The sequence below is a fragment of the Struthio camelus genome, chromosome 11 (genome assembly GCF_040807025.1).
Source record: "Struthio camelus isolate bStrCam1 chromosome 11, bStrCam1.hap1, whole genome shotgun sequence".
NCBI classification, from domain to species: Eukaryota; Metazoa; Chordata; class Aves; order Struthioniformes; family Struthionidae; genus Struthio; species Struthio camelus.
This window is the reverse complement of record NC_090952.1, coordinates 12,824,356-12,840,991: the sequence shown is the minus strand read 5'-3', so window position 1 is coordinate 12,840,991 and position 16,636 is coordinate 12,824,356. Positions and strand designations below refer to the sequence as shown.

At 44.4% G+C, this 16,636-nt stretch overlaps 1 protein-coding gene across 2 annotated transcripts in view; it reads right to left on the bottom strand.

Moving 5' to 3' along the window:
- The window catches only part of NRK (Nik related kinase), a 109,653-nt gene that overhangs the window by 74,121 nt on the left and 18,896 nt on the right, over nucleotides 1-16,636 (bottom strand). The window lies entirely within an intron of this gene.

Below are 16,636 nucleotides of genomic sequence, written 5' to 3'. Positions count from 1 at the left end.
GAATAAAGCCATTGAACGAGCAAACACAATATTGAGACTGACCAAACGTGGTTCATAAGGATGTAAATTAGAAAATGAGATACAACCAGAAATCTTGCTGTAAATTGCACAGTTGCTCAGTCTGGTTAGATCAAGCTGCTCAACAGATGCAAAGTACAAGCGTCCTGTCATAGTAACCAACACTAATCTCATAGTGGAGGATGGTATGGAGAGATTTGTGTGAACAGTAGATTGCCTACACATCTTAACTCCTCCCCTCCATCACTCCCTTATGAGCCTAACGTGCAGAATGGGTTGGAAGCTTTGACACTGCAATTTTATTCCTGAAATAACTGCCTGAAAAGCTGTACATCAAAATAACTAACTGGCATCAGTTAAGTAAGCCACAGAAAAATCAGGAAAGTAAATAGGAAATGCTACAGTTCACAGACAAAAATGATTTGCAGGTGCAATTTACACCTGCAAAATTAAAAGCTGGGTTGATGTCATTTTAAAACGCAGGTCCTATCTGTTCAAAACTGCATACAAGCGTTATTTGTAGGACTAAGCAATTTTGCATCAAAGAAAAATGATTCCTTGTTCTCAGGCAATATGTCACAGTCATGTTTACTTTTACAGAAAACTAAATCCTGCTGAGTTTTCGTATATTTATAAGTGTCCTCTTTCTGTGGAAGCACTCCTGGGATTGCAAAGCTCTTTCTCATCAACTAGAATGATAGGATTTATATAGTATCGCAGACCTCAAGAGGAAGAGACACGAGACACACCCTCCCCGAGCCATGACACACACCACAGCGTGCCTGGCTGCAGATCGCACGGTGATGAGAGCTAGCCCCGACAGATGCCTGCGCTTGGTCAGCATCCATCGCAGCTCACGCCAAGCCCGGTTAGCGAGCTTCCTCCGCTCGGCCGCTGCGCCTTCGTCAGAGGCCATTGTTTGCAAATGTTTCCAGGCATTGAATGGCTTGGCACTATTGCAAGAGGGCGCCTTCCACAAAACACAGTACTGCTAGACATACCAGTGCCCTGATTTAACTCCAAAGTTTGCCAGGGAATTAAATATGCTGATAATACCACAGCTTTGGCCACTACACACAGCAGGCAACCAACCCAGCTAGCTGACAAGCCTCGCTTGGGTTAGCTGTATGTTCTGCCAAGAATAACATCAAGAATCAACACTGACTTTCTAATTGCAATAAAGCAAGGAGATATGTTTCTCTTCACTAAAATAAAATAAAATAAAAAAATCAATAGTGGCCTAGCATTGCACAGGATATTGGAGATTCAGCAGAATACAGCAGGGGGAAAGGCTTGACATTCTATTTTGATTTCAAAACATGAGACCTGGTCAACTCTTCTGCAGAGCAGACGTTTCACTTTGGAGCTGCAATCATTCACCGTATGCAAACCTGCTGGTCTCACTTATTTTTACCATTATAAATGAGAAATGCTAAACCCTGAAAAAATGGTTTGGAAAATTAGCATTCATGAGAAAGAAATCAGCACATCCTTTTGTTGTGTGGGTCATGCCTCACCTTGGCACACTATATGTGCTCCCACTGACAGAGCTGCACAATTCCCTCCTGCTCCTGCATTTCTAAAAGCTCCCATGTGCGCAAGGGGGCTGGCTGCAAGCCGAGACGAGCTCGGTCTGTGCAGAGAGGGCAGGATCATTCCCCATCCTTGTCTCAGCGCCAGCTTTTCCACACATGAAGAAAAGTTATTACTAGCCTCAGGGAAACACATTGGCCCATATCCAGTCATCCTTCCACGTAGGCTCACCTTCAGTAAACGCTCTCTGACTGGGTAAAGCTGCCTTTACATGGAGGTAAATTACATTAACTATACGCACTTCTCACCCTTACGCTCTCTTTTATACCCCTTTATCCTGTAGCAAAACAGAGAGAGGCCCAACGCACATGAGACTCCAAACCCCTCTCAAGAGGGGGAAAGGAGACGAGCACAGAGTAAAGGAGCAGTAAAAACTGATTCCTGTTGGTTCGCTCTGATTTTCAAATCGCCACAACTTACTTTCAACAACTATTATCACAGCTTTGCAAAAAGGGCTTTCCACATCTCTTGGCTGCGTCAAGTTTCAGAACCTCCCTTCTATTCCCCTCCCCCAGCCCCCCAGAAGTCTGTCTGCAGAAGTCTGCTGCAGAGGGCAGCAAGATAACTTCATGAAAAGATTAACATATAGATACATTTGCCTCTCACTTTCAACGTTCATCTTAAAGGAGTGGATTCTGAGACCAGAAAAAAGAAAGAAAAGGAAAAAATAGAATACCTTGGAAAGCGTAGCCAAATATACATATCTATAGCATTTTAATCATTGGATACTAATTTTAACACCACTTTGGCAAAATGTGGTTTACTGATTTCAATTATACCTGCACATTTTCCTAAAATAAAGGGTTCATAGTTCCAATTGCAAAGTTCTTATCTTAGACCGAGAGATGGAACTCCTCCAAAGGCTCTGCACCTGCTAAGGTAGGCAACAAACACAACGTGGCAGAATTACACAGCACGTACCAGCATTTCCACTTCTCTCTGAGATCATCCCAATATACACCAAAAAATCCCTTTTCCTTTAAATAATGCCAAAGCAAAATGTAGCAAGAAACATGGTAATAGGCTCAGCCACTGGAGGCAAAATAATCAAATCACCCAGGAGACCTCCTATATTTTATTTTAGAGAGCCTTCTCCTCCCCAGACACCGAGTGTCTAGTTCATTGGTTACGAAAAAGGAGCAGAAGCAACGTCTAATGTCTCACCAAACAACAACAGTTCCCACACCGTATTTTCCCCATAAACAGTGGCTGTGCATGAAAAGGTGAGTGTGCTTTTGCAAGACTGTGTGTTACGAGGGTTCAAGTCTACTCAGGGAGACGTGTTCACATGAGGAAGACCCACTGACGCCTGTGCAGCTTAATAAATTGCATGTTACAGTTGCTTTAATACACAGACTATGACTATTCTGGCAGTCAGAATTAAAAAATCACGTTTCTCTCATTTATACTGGCTTTTCAAACTGTTTCAAGTTTGTTTTCCTTGGTAATCTTTAAAAGTAGTAAACATCTTCAGCCCATCGCTGGAGTTCTTGTTACCACATAGAGACCAGTGCCTAAGTAAGGAAGGGTTTCAGGGCCTGGCCCCTTATTTTTTCATTCATCAATAAATCTCAGAGGTTAGACAGGGTTCATGGGAACCCATACGCATTGCTGCTTCTGTTGCAGCCACAAGGTTGAGCATGTTTGAATTGTTTTTAGAGAGGTGGTATTCCGGATTTTTTGTTTAAAGCTCCTAGGAGCCACCGCCTGACTGTTTTAACAGTTTCCTGACTGAATGAGATCAATAGATGCGCTTACTTCCAGAGAGAAGAGAACCTACAAAAGTTCATCATTTTTGATTCAATCCAGAGACATATTCCAAAGGAAGGAAGCACACGAGGCATCGCACTGCCAGCCCTCTGTGCAATCTATGGGAGCTCACCCTCTCCAGGTCACTAAAGGGAATCAATCTGCTGTGATTTAAGTGTTGCACATTTCAGAAATCAGGCTGAGTGGAGCAGTCTGTGGGACCCTCTTTCACTAACAGGTCTCATCTTTCACCCAAATGTTCAGTTTGAGAGCATATTACGACTCTTGAGAATGCAGCCAAAACATTCAAGGGTTACATCTGCAGATCACTCATATTCCTACCCAAGAATACAGCATTAAACACTATCACGCTCATACAGAGCTTAGAATTGAACAATTCTGAAGCGCAATGACTTTCTAAAACTGAAGTTCCTGCCTACATTTTGGTGAGGTATCCAAGCTGGAAGAATATTCCCCCATTAGCTTTGAGTCCAGCTAAATTCCTTCTCTCCTCCCTCAAATATCTCCATATCAAGTCTGTTGCAACTGCCAGTTAGTCACTACATTAACACTCTGCAAACCTGGAGTCAGCTATATGCATTTTTTAAATTTGCACGCTGTTCATCACAGCCACATTTGTCGAAGATGCTTCGTGCCAGAGCTCTGGCTCTGATGAGCTCCAACTTGCATTATCTCAACAGGGAGACATATACACGGAATGGGACAGGTCATTCGATGGTATTTCTACTACATATGCATTTATCTTCTTAATTCAATTGGTTAAAGGCAACATTTATCTACATCCTCTGCTAAGAGTCAAGACACCTATTATTCTATGTAGATTGAAAAAGAGTACCAGCATTGGTTGTCAAGCCACTAGCTGATAAAAGGGCTTTACAGGCGTTAAGTATATTTATATAAAGATGCACTCAGTTACAGACAACGCTCCTTCCTATTAGGCCCAAGCAAAAATTTCTGGGACTCTCAGGCTCAGGCCACTATTACAAATAGATACCCAAGGTCCCATTTCTCAGCGACATGTGCTGCAGATGGTAAGACACTTCCACCAGTGGATCACATCTGGAAAGTCTGGTTTGATAACTTCCCTCCCACATCCTGCACGCCCCTCTTCTCCTAGGGGTGAACAACAGTTTCCACAGGGTGGTCTCCCCGCTAGTGATCTGACAGATCCAAAACGGACAATTTAAAGTACAGACCATGCAACGCAGATGTCCTGTGACCGACCCCCCTCCCCTCCTCTCGTGTCACCGCTGTGCTCGGTGCCAAGGCAGCCCACAGCAAGCCTATCACACGCTTCCTTTTTGGCAACAGGTGCTCATGTAGTTCCACATTTCTGGGTCTGTTTGCTGTAGCTGCCCCCATTTTTAACTGCAGCAGGAAAACGTGCACGCAAAGGGCAGAGGCTGTCTGCTCTAGGATCCCAGCACAACACAAGGCTGGTAGTTTTGACCGTGTGAAAGTCCCCCATCTGCCTCCATTTCCTTTCTGGAGCCAGAAGCACCACCTCAGCCTTCCCTCCCTTAAAAGCACTGTGTTTGGCAAGGCTGCAAGACTCCTATGTGCAGGGATATCTCAGAGATGCCAGAAGCCTCAGCACTTGCCACCTTGCACCTCAGTGCTCACGCCCAGGGCAATTTCATATTGAACACAGGCTGCTGTCAGCCACACCGCACATGCAGCGCACTGACACTGCACACAGGCACAAATAGGTGGAAACACCCGGGCAGGGGCTACATGAGTCCCAGGTGATCCTTTAGACAGCACTGCCTGCCTGGGTAATCCAGAAAACTGGTAGACACCACTCCTAGGACCTTACATGCACATCTAGGGTCTGTACTTGAGAGAACATCCTGGACGGTTCAAGATGGAGAAGGCTTACAGGACCAGAGCACTTTTTCATGCAGAGGCTCCTCTCACAGGTCCAAGAGCAGGGTGAAGGCTCAGCTGTTTAGCTGCAAGCTGTTACTGCAAGGGAACTTCAGCAAGTTGGTTTCCTGTTCAAAACCCACTTAGGAACTTTGAAATTTGAGCCCATCTCAGGTAAATCAGTGTGGCACTGCCCTTGCTGACAAACTGCCAGCTCCGTTTTCCGGTGGATGGGACCCACCCTTTTGCCCCTCTCCTCTCCACCCTTTCCATCCTGGTAACACAAGGAAAGCCTCTGAGAGACAACGCTCCAAAAGAACAATACTCTGCACGGGGCTTCGGGAAACTCCATGTTCTGTGCCACGTGACCCTAACGAAGTCACGATCCTTCTGTTTCCTTTTCCACCTACAGAAGTCTTTTCTGCTTAGGCTCAGCTCTTTAGAAGAGATGAGCAACACTTGCTAACACCAGCCCCGGAGCCGGCCTGCAAACACAAGCCTTGCCGATCGCTCATGCTGCAGGTAGGCACGAGCAGCCTCTAGCACAGCTGCCACGGGCTCCCCAGGCTACGCCGGCAGCTCAGCAGGGCAGGAAGGAGGACGCCAAAAGCAAAAACTGGCAGATATACCGCCCTTTCACTGCAGTCTAGACACAGCCACTGTTTTCCAGCACATGGCTGCTCACAACGGACATCCTGCTGTCCCCTGGGCTCTTGACTAATGTAAACAAGCATACGGGGTTGGGACACCTGGAGCTGCAGCGTTTTGGTGCCGAGCAGCGTCAGTCTGTGACGGTTTATAGGAAAGCTCTGCCAGGAAGACTGACCGGTCTGCGCTCCTCTTCTTGGCAGCTGGTACCAAAAAGAGCCAAGAGGAAGGACGTGAGAGAACCCGCTGCAGTCATGGCTGGAGTCTTCCAGCTACAAAAACAGTAGTAATGAGAAAATTTAAATGGGACAGGAATAAACACCGAGGAACAAGACATTAAGAGTTTGGAAGTTTATAGCTTGTTTTTGCTAGTTAGTGGTCTGAGGCAGAGCTCAGGGTAGCTCATGCACTGAAGACTAGCACTGGGTTTTAGTAATGATCAAATTCTTCATGATTACATCATTTTAAACTCTAACAAACAATCTACAACATCAATTCCGATAGCTTCATTGGAAGAAAGACCCTCAACCCTTGGCAGATAATTACCAGTTTCTAAAAGCTTTCTTTTTAATCCCCATGAAGAACACAGGACACACCTGGTGGGAGTGGGGTTATACTTCTGATCATGGCCTCAGAAAGCCTACTTTGACTGGCATTATAAAGTCTTGTTGGCACTTCTGTCACAGTGTCTCTGGATGTCTGTCGTATTCTAGAGATGCAAATCAAACTATCGTATTCCTCTACACCTTTTCTTCCTTTCTTTGTGATACCGAGAGGTGCCGAGACCCGAAAGCCCAGGCCTTGCCCCAGGTCAGCTCTGGCGTAACCCTTAGCTCCAATTTCCAGCTGTAGCGCACCCTCCTTGTAAGGGACTGCTCTCACACCAGCAGTGCAAGACACAAGGACTTCTGCAAAATCACAGCCCAGCTGCACTGCCTGAATGCTCTTTCTATTCTGGTCGATGTGGACGCAACGTACTTGTCCTTTCACACGCACCCTCCCTTCAGCACCCAACTTCCAGACTCACTCAAAACACTTAACCAATGTAGCATGAAGGCTCCTGCTGGGGCAGCTTCCCTTCCCTTTCCACCATAAGCACCCTCTCTGAATGGCAATGGGATAGCTGTTTCCGCCATTAACATGGTGATAGCAAGAGAAAGAGCATAAAGCCCAGATTGCAGCATCAGAGCAAGCTCCTGAATTGCTACATCAGCAACCTAACGGATCTCTGCTGCCCTCGGGCTGTCTAATATTAGATACCACTAGCCAAAGTCTTAGGTTGAACTGGGACTGCTTGATTGACTTAAATGTAATGTTGCCTTCAGAACTAACCAAAGGTGTCTTCTTACCAGGGAAGATAAAGCGTGCAAAGCAAGACCATCCTTGTCCACAGCTGGCCAGTGAACAATATTGTGGTGAACAATGTAAATATTAATACACTGTAAATAATCAAGACATGCCCTTCAAGGTTTACATGTTTTTTTTTTTTTCTCTCTATATGCTAATTCTCATACTACTTTATCATTGGATATGTTCTAAGAAGTTAGATAAGATTTAGCACACTTTCAGGAGAAATATAGGCCAAACTATAAAGCTGAACACTATTTAGCATGCCCCTAAACTGAAGTCACGAAACACTAACAGTAAAATCTAACAAGTTTGCCCGTAGATCTATAGAGAATGAAAGTTAATTAATAACATTCAGTGGACTATAAGGCAAAAGTAAGTTACATTAATGAAGAATTATTAGAGCTTTGTACTATTTATTAAAAAAGAAAAAAGAAAAATTACTCAAAAATCAAGACATTACACTGTATTCCAAACCAAAAAAGAGTAATTTTGTAGATTAGCAAATGTATGTAGGAAAAATGAGTTGAATATTCAGCGAAAAACAAGCTCCTTTGCTAGCAAATACCACTGCCCTATTTCTGTGCAAAGCAGGCCATTCCACCCCTCCCACTGTTTTCGCCTCCAACTTTGTTTTCTCTTGTCTCAGAGGTAGAAAATATTGTGCGTTCATCTGAAACGAAAATATTAGCTTTATAAAATTTAAGGGTTAATAAGCACAAAAATTTGGAATTTCTCTCAACTGCCATGTCACTATCTTAACCAAACAACAAAAAAAACCCACTGTAACTCTTAACACTACAGAAGACAACTAGTTAGCATTAGTATAGGGCTTCCTATAGTAAAATATATAGTATATATATAAAACATATAGTATAGTAAAAAAGCAACACATTATATTTTGCCGTCTCTTCTCTTGGCTAACTTTTATCAGCTATTTAAAATTCTAGCAAAGTCCACGTGGGCTAGAGAGAAGGGATGCATCAGGGTCATTTTAATGACACTGGGCAGAACACCCTTGATCACTGCAGGAAAAGGACATTTTTTTCACCCCTGCAGCAAATGGCTATACCACAGCTCTCATGAACCGCAAAACCCAAGAGGCACTCAGCTACCAGAAACCACTTGTGTGTCCAGTTTTTTGTTTTTTGGCTTTTTTTCTTTATCCTTTCAGTTCCTACTTCCTCCCATTGTACAAGTGGAAACGTAGATTGTTTGCTTTGCCTCATGTTTGTCTGTGTTTGACTGCAGACCAGCGGGAAAAGAAAAAGAAACAAAGGAATGGATTTAAGCCCTTTAACAAATACGTATTTGAATATCTATGTTTTTGCAACATCAGTATGTTACTCAGTTTTGATCAGATTAGCAGCCCCGTGCAAAATACGAACCACTCAAGGCTGCTGCTGAATCGTCGAGGACTGGACCAGAGGTCGATTGGGGGGTTCCAAAGCATCGGCCCTGGCTACAATCTGCCCCCCCCAAGGCAATTCACGCTGCGGTTAGCACAGGCAAGCTAAACACTCAACACTTTTGAAAATATCATGCTAGTCATGATATGAAGGAAATAACTTTGTCCACTACTTATTCAAAACCAGAACACTCAGCGTCATCTCCTGCGCTCCCCTGCTCATTTAGAGGAATTTGGGAAGTACCATCCCTGTGGCTTCCCCAGCACTCTGCGAAATGCAGACATGGGCCTTTAGAAGTCCTACCGCCATCTGAAGTTTCCAAACATCATGAAAGGCATGCAGAACTGGGACAGGGATAATCTCTTCGGTTCCTCTGAAAGCTATGGGATCCCCTGATATACCTGCCAGTAAAGGCCTGTGGAGGAATGAAGATCAGGAGCATTCTTCCCAAGGAATGCTAAAAAAAACCCCGTAGCCTTTGATGGTGAACAGAGGGCATTTTGGAGCTGCAGCATGTAGCTCCTACAGCTAAGTCTCGGGCCAGCAGCCACTGCTGCGCCTGGGGCTACGCTGCCCGCGGACAGGCAGGGCTGCGGGTGGTAGAGCTGCTCCTGGGGAAGGGCCAGGCTCCCACTGACTCTAACAGGGCTGCATCTGGCCCACGCTCTTTCATATCTGGAAATACTTCAGGGGAGTCCGAGGGGAAGATTAAAATTCTCTAAAATTCCTGTTGTCCTCCACGCAGGCAATCAGCCAGTTAAGCTTGAGTTCAAGGGTGTGCTTCAGGTCCCTGAACTCCAGGGGGATTTCGTCATGCTCCCGCAGCAAAGCCTGCGCTTGGCCAAGCTCCCTGAACAGCAGCTATGACCAGGGCAGAAAGAAAAGCAACGTTTTGGGGGCTAAATGCAGATCTAGAGAGCAATTTAGAGAGTGGATGGGAGGAGAGGTGTGAAAAGCAGGCTGTTCAGTTTATCCTCCTTCTTCACATTTTATTTACTGAGACATAAAACCTGATTTCTTTAAGCCTAAATTTCAGTATTTACATAAGTAACGGTTTAAACAGCCTTGCCATTCATCCGGGGTTTAAACATTTGTCACGCCTCTTAACATCTGCTGAAACATGCTGTAGGGTTCCCAACCTCAGAAATGCAATTATATAAGGATGCTGCTATCTAGCCGTGCCAAGAAAGCGGCGAGTTCGCAAACACAGGAGCCTTTCTTCCTCCGAACGGCTCCCTGGCTCGGCGGTGCCTGCGGCGGAAGGCGCGTGGGCTGCCTGCCGGCCGCCGGGGCCGCTTAGCTGGGCTCCCCTCCGCTGCGGGCCGCTGGCCGGGCTGCAAGCGCCCTGGCACCACGCCAGCCCCGCTCGGCACCTGCGCGGCCCAACGATGATTTATGAAAGCTGAGGTCTGTGGCACCCAACTGCTGTTCATCTAAAGAAATAAATGGCTTAGGAAAAAAAAAAAAAATCTCGGACTTTGGAAACCTCTCATTTTATAGTCTGAGGCCTGTCCAGCAACTAAGGCTCGGGTGAGGTAGAAATTCCTTCACGCCAGTGAATTTTCACTGTTTGACTCATCCATTTACAGAAATACAGGAAACTAGAGGACATCTACATGCAGCACATCTCTGCTGGACTAAGCCACAACTGGTTAACTGTGTCTCACCAGCCCCAACTCGTTAAAGGGAAGCAGAGGTTTGACTTCACGTCAGCTGAAAGGTGCCTGGCCTTTTGGAGCAGGAGTCCAAAGGACGGTTTTTTGGCTCACCACCACCGTGAAGCTCTGAAGGTCAAGCTGCACAAATCAGTTACAAATCTCATGTTATTAAATTCATGTTATAACTTTGGAAGTAATGCAGCCTTCCCAGATTCATCCTAATAAAGAAGGATTTAATAGCCTTCTATCCCACATAAATACAAGTTTGCATGCACATATAAACTCTCAGTAATTGCATCACTGAATTTTTAGAAATCACGATAAAAATCCTTCGGGTAAAATAGAAGCTGTAATTCACTTGAATTTTCACTCACATACAATGTAAAACATGGATGAGCTTCTGTACAGGTTAAAATTGAGTTTTTAGAGGTTTTTTTTAAAGGGTACACAGCTCTGACAAAAAATTCCAGCCGAGATGACTGCAGCTACAACAATTTTTAAAAGTGATTCACTTTTTCACTACAGTTCTGCTGGTATTCTTCTTGCACAGATTACAATGGCACGTGGATATGTCTCTCTGTTACACGTAGCTGTGTGAGAGAGCAAACACGACTCCCCACGGGACAGGCAGCCCTTTAGCCAGTGTGCTGAGTAGCATTAAAATGCACTGTGAAAATAACACACAGATGCTCCAATACTAAAAATCAGTGGGGCATCTGATGGGTTTCTTTTGTGGTCTATGAGCCTTTCCTTAAATACTTCAGGACAAAGAGCCTCCTGCAACTCTCTTTACCTAAGGTGAATCCTGAAGGCAAAATCCTCAATTTATCAAGTTCTGCTGTGGAGTTCAGCAGATCTGCTATCTGTCCAAAGAAAGGTCTTATTTTTCTCTCTCACATGTACACGCCTTCACATAGCATTTCACTTGGAGGTGGAGGCACCTATTCTCAGTGTCTTCATTTGGCTCTATTTGAGGTATCATCTGCAAAAACAAGAAGGGAGCTAACAGATAGAATTAGTCTGTGAAAAAACACATCAGTCACCAGATTTCTGAATGAGCGCTGTACGAGATGAACTACATGGCACTAATCTCGCAAGCAGTCACTTCCTATTCCCTTCAAAAACCCTATTGGCCAGATGGTCCACAAAGCTCAAGGGAGAATGAGCTAAAAGTTCGGAGAGATTTTCAGTATAAAGTTGCTTTCCAAAATGAAACTAGACTACTTTTTAATTATTCTTAAAGGAAGTCAAATATACCTTGCTTTTCCAATTAAAGAAAGAATTGCGTTTCCCAGTTTACTTTCCTAAAGAAAAATCTGAATTTGAAAAGAGCCTTGGTGTTACTCTTTCCTAAACTAACCAGCTTCATAGAGCAGAATGGTTGGCAAAGGCTCGCCTCTCTAGCAAACTAAAGGTCAGACAGGCAACAATAGCTCCTGAACAGTTACAAGCAGTTACTTTTCAGTGCCATATCTTCCACTTCTCTGTATTACTTTTAGGGATAGAAGTCAATCAAGGCAGGGAAAGAAATGAACAGCGAACTCTTGAGAGGAAAAAAAAGAAACCCATCCTGCAGAATAATTTCAAGAAAATAGCTAAAAGCATTACAGCTGAAGAGCCATGGAACCTGAAGCAGCATTAACCTCTGAAAAAGCTTTACCAGGTTTTGAAACTCTAATCTCTTTGCCTTGCTATTTAAATAATCCAGGTTCATTTGGTTCAGTACAAGCTGAAGTGCACTGTGCAGTGAACATCAGGTAAAATAAATGCGGAGCCCCTGCACAGGCCAGGGACTGACCTGCTCTCCTGTGATGCGCTCTTGGCTATTCTAGACTGGCCCCCAAACCAGTTTCCGACGGTTCCCTGCAGGACTTCCCACCAACAGCTCTGTACATTTCTCCAAACGCTTGAGGTCTTGCATGCTAGTGAATCTCTTCTGGTTCTACTGAAATCGAAGGGTATTTCTGCTGTTAAATTTATCGGACCTGAATTTGCCCCATGAAAGGTCAAACTTTTCAAACAGAACAAATCCTGCTTGTACGAAGTTTTTCACAGAAGTAGTGTGAAGATTCAATGCTTTCTCCTTTGGAGAAAATCCACTCACACAAATCCCTTTGCAGGTTTGAGACAGACTTTGTGACGGGAGAAATCAATCTATGCCGTCATTGTAATGTGTCCCTTTGTGCAATGATGTCCAACAAACAACTGCATTACCACTAACCAAACTTCACAGAAATTACCCTCTTCAAAAAGCCATGGATGAAGGGCAGATGGGAACAGAGGACACTTGCTATTCTGACGAATTAAAAATACATACGTTTTCACAGCTGTATATATCTGTATGGATTCCTTCCCTCTCACTCATGAGTCACCACTTGGCATAACAGACCAAGTTTTCCCAGGCAGGAATGGCATCTTTGGTGTACAACACCAAATACATTTGTCTGTAGTACCTTGGACCCCATTGTACATGCATGCATCTATCTACTCATATTAAAAACTGCGAGCCTGAAATCCACTGGTCCAGCCAATACAACTGCAAGTGTCAGTGAATCTTCACCACATCCCTTCTGGTGATTCAGTCTCAAACCCTGTTCTCAGTCTCCCAGCTCTGAACGCCACCTCCTTGCTTGTAGCTTGTAATGGCAATGACCAGTCCAACCAGCTGCATCACATCACAAAACATCTGTCAAGAAGGAAAAAGTAGAACAAAACAGCAAAACAACCTAAACATTCCACTAGGCATCCAGCTTGCTGGAGAAAAGCTGAGTAGCAAGTATCTGTAGCCTGGTTTATGGGTATAATGTAAACTTTAAAAACTGGCATCCCTGCTTTAACATCTTCTTCTAATTGTATTCACATTAAAAATGACTCTGAAAGTTTAATCATCCACCAGTTTCAAAATAACTTCCTTTGGCAGCTTCTTTGCACGTTCTGTCATCCACATCCAGATGCCAAAATATACCACCAACAGCTCATTGCTCCTTAGGATAAATCTGGTAATAAGCACAGGAGAAAATTCTTGCAAGGTCAGCTGAAACTCTACAGCATTGCCAATGCACATATTTAAGTACCACAAGCTAGGCCCCCGCAAACAACAAAAATGTCTTTAAAAAAAAAAACAAACAATCAAACAGTATATGAAAACAACACATCAAAAAGCCTGCCTCCTGAGTGTTTGTATTGCCTTGTAGGTTCTGAACCTTTGGGTTCCTGGAGGGATGCAGAATTACAGAGAACTACAAGTTGTCCTCCAGTACCAAAGTCAGAGGCTTAGTCAGCCGGGTTTCTTAAGAAAAAAGGCTTACGCGATCGTGCTGTCCTTGCATCCACCTGTGATTTAACCTTACCAGCCCATTTCAGCCAAAACTGGCAGAAAGACAGAGGTCTCAGAGATTATTAAAACCCCGCATGCTTTGTGCAAATCTGAGACTGAGGAGGGCAGAGAGAAACCCAGATGAACTCCCTGCCTCCAAAGAGGAAGGAGGTTCTGTGCTCTCCACCGGCTGCCAGCGGGGCAGGCAGCACCCTCCTCTCCCCGCCAGCCAGCAAGCATGCAAGCAACCTGCAAGAGCCGCAGGACACACTGTTTCTGGCCCAACAGGTAGCGGACAGACAGAGAGGGCAGCTGCAGAGGTGTCGGGTCAGAGGTGGTGGCTGTGGACTCGTGTGGGACGTGGCGGGTATCATGGTAGCAGCAATCCTAAAACATTCAACACAGGAATTGGGACTTCTTGAGGTCAGAGGAGGAAGATGGAATAAGTAAAGACAAACCTGCAAGCAGATGTATTTTGTTAGCTTTAGTATTTTGTTTTATCTCAAAAAACAGGAAGTCTGAACAACTTAAAAATTTACCTCTATGTATAAACCTGTGTATCAGCAGTACTTGCAGGCTACCTTCCTCTGCTCTTAGCATTAACTTTGCAAAAGTGTTTTCATGTTTGCACAACTAAGACGTGCAGAAAAAATTATTATTGACATCTGTTTGCACAAGAAAACTGTATTCATAACTAAATTCAATAATAAAAGGTTTCCAGAAAGCCAAATACCTAACAAGAACAGATTCTGAAACTAGTCACTTAGCCACCTTTAGGGACTGGCTCACCAGTACTGAACCTTATTTGATTTCAAAGTAAATGGTAAATGAGTGTAAGGTGAGCATAAAGCACTAGCACATCACTATTAGCATTTTACACAAATGACACTATGTGCAAAGCACTGGAAGAAAATAAAGCTCCAAATACTTATCTTTAGAGACCTGAGGTGCATACATGGTTAACCCAGTTCAATTAGAAATTTCCAGCTCAATTTTGTTAAGCGCGGACCCGCTCATTGGCCTGAATCAGTTTGGATAGTCATTTCCCATTGATCAATCCAGCCACACTGGGCATCATTTTCCAAAGTGCTCATCTTTGAAACTTTAACAAAAAGAGAGAGATTAATACTGAGTTCTTTGGAAATCCCTCTTTATTTCTGTTACCAGCCCTTTTTTTTTTTTTTTTTTTCAAATCTGGTTTAAGAAAGTCAGCATTTAACACTGTTTAAAGAGCTGACTGGTATAAGCTTAATATTCCTGTGTCTCATGATCCAATGAGAATAGGGTTTTTAATCACTAACCAGGAGAGCAAATACTGGCCACAGTTAGGGCTGGGCTCAGCTAGTGGTTTTGCCCTTGCAGCAGTCATATGTGAGAACATGTTTCTGTGGCGAGGCAACAACCTTCTACCTGCTAAAGCTTCCTTTTGTTTTTGCCAAGAAAAATGTCAAGAATTAAAAAAAAAAACAACTATTTTCTGCCAAACCTCAAGAGAGCTGCTGCTCTGCTTCATCACCAGCTTGACGCACACACCCAGTTAGGTAACAGCCCCAGCATCTCTGTGACAGCTAGAGCAAGCGGGTCAGAAACACTAAGCCTCCAAAGTAGAAGCACATCTGCAGAAATGACTGGTTACGCTGACAGTAAACATGGATATGGTGAATACAGTGCCAGAAAATAATTCCAGAGGCAAAGCCCTCTGTGCAATCTCATGTATTTCAAGTCAGGCTTGCTGGTCAGGCCCTCCTTCAGGGAGCTCTGATGTGCAAGGACAAGCGGCCTCAGCAGCCAAGACATGAGCTAGACAGGGCTCATCAGATCACCGCCGGCTCCTGGAACCACACCTAGGGAACGGCCCCGGCAGCAGCTTCCCCATTTCTCTTACTGATCATGCTCCCAGTTTTATAAGGATATCCCTGGGAATGAAAATACATCATGCAATCGCAGGGGATTTTTTATACCACACCACATCTATAGGAAGTGAACAGCTTAGGTAAGATGGCACTTTATAATGACATTCACGTTACTCACTTGGCATTCAAGGAAGCCAAAAAGAAAGGAAAGCCCGCTGCTGGCATACACGCTAGCAAGGCCAGAGAGACAACCCCTCTGGAAGTTCAGGCAGTGTTTATACACAATAGGATTCAACCAGTCAGGTTCCCCACTCACAATAACAGTTTATATAGTGTGGCGTCATCTCCACCCCAAACTCCACTGGTGTGGCCGGTCCCTGCCAGGCCCCAGTCCAGTTCCCAGAGGATGGACTGCCTCAATGCAAGAGCAACCGAGACCCCAGGGAGCCCCATGGTCAAGCCTGCTGGAGCTAGACGAGAAGCCCATCTCTCCAAAATGAAGAATTACTCCATTTTAATATTAATAACATCAAAAGGGAGAGGCCTGACAGAACTCTGTAATGTAAATAATGCTGGATACAGCAACTACGCGAGTTCAGAAAGCCAAGTAGTCTTTAATCTACTCACTACAACATCTAACCCCAGCCGCATGGCACACAGGGCAAGGGCTGTACAGGCTCAGAGCACCATCCCTGGCCAGCAAGGCTATTTCCATTTCTTCCTGGGCAGAGAACTGCAAATTGGACACAGCAAGAAGCCTAATGACACTATGCAAACTGAACAGGAATCTGTTATGCCTCCCTGAACAGCCTCTTAAATGCACTAGATGCTCTGCAAACACATGCAGAAGCCCAGTCCCTACCTGATCACACATGTGTGTCTATGGGTACAAATTCCTGTGCCAACATGAAAATCTGCTAATCTCCCCGTGCAAGCAACAGATACAGGCTATGCAAAGCCTTTTGGCAGGCAGTTCCCTACATAAAGCACAACGCAAAGAAAGGAAGAGAGGAAGATGGGAATGGGTGAATCCCAAATCCTCTTTCTCTAAGCTTTGTTCTCCAGCTTGCAGGATCAGAGCCCTAATTTTCCAGCCTTTGTTTTGCAACTTCCTCTAGTCAAAACAGTTCTGACTAAAATCTTTCAACTGTCCAAGAG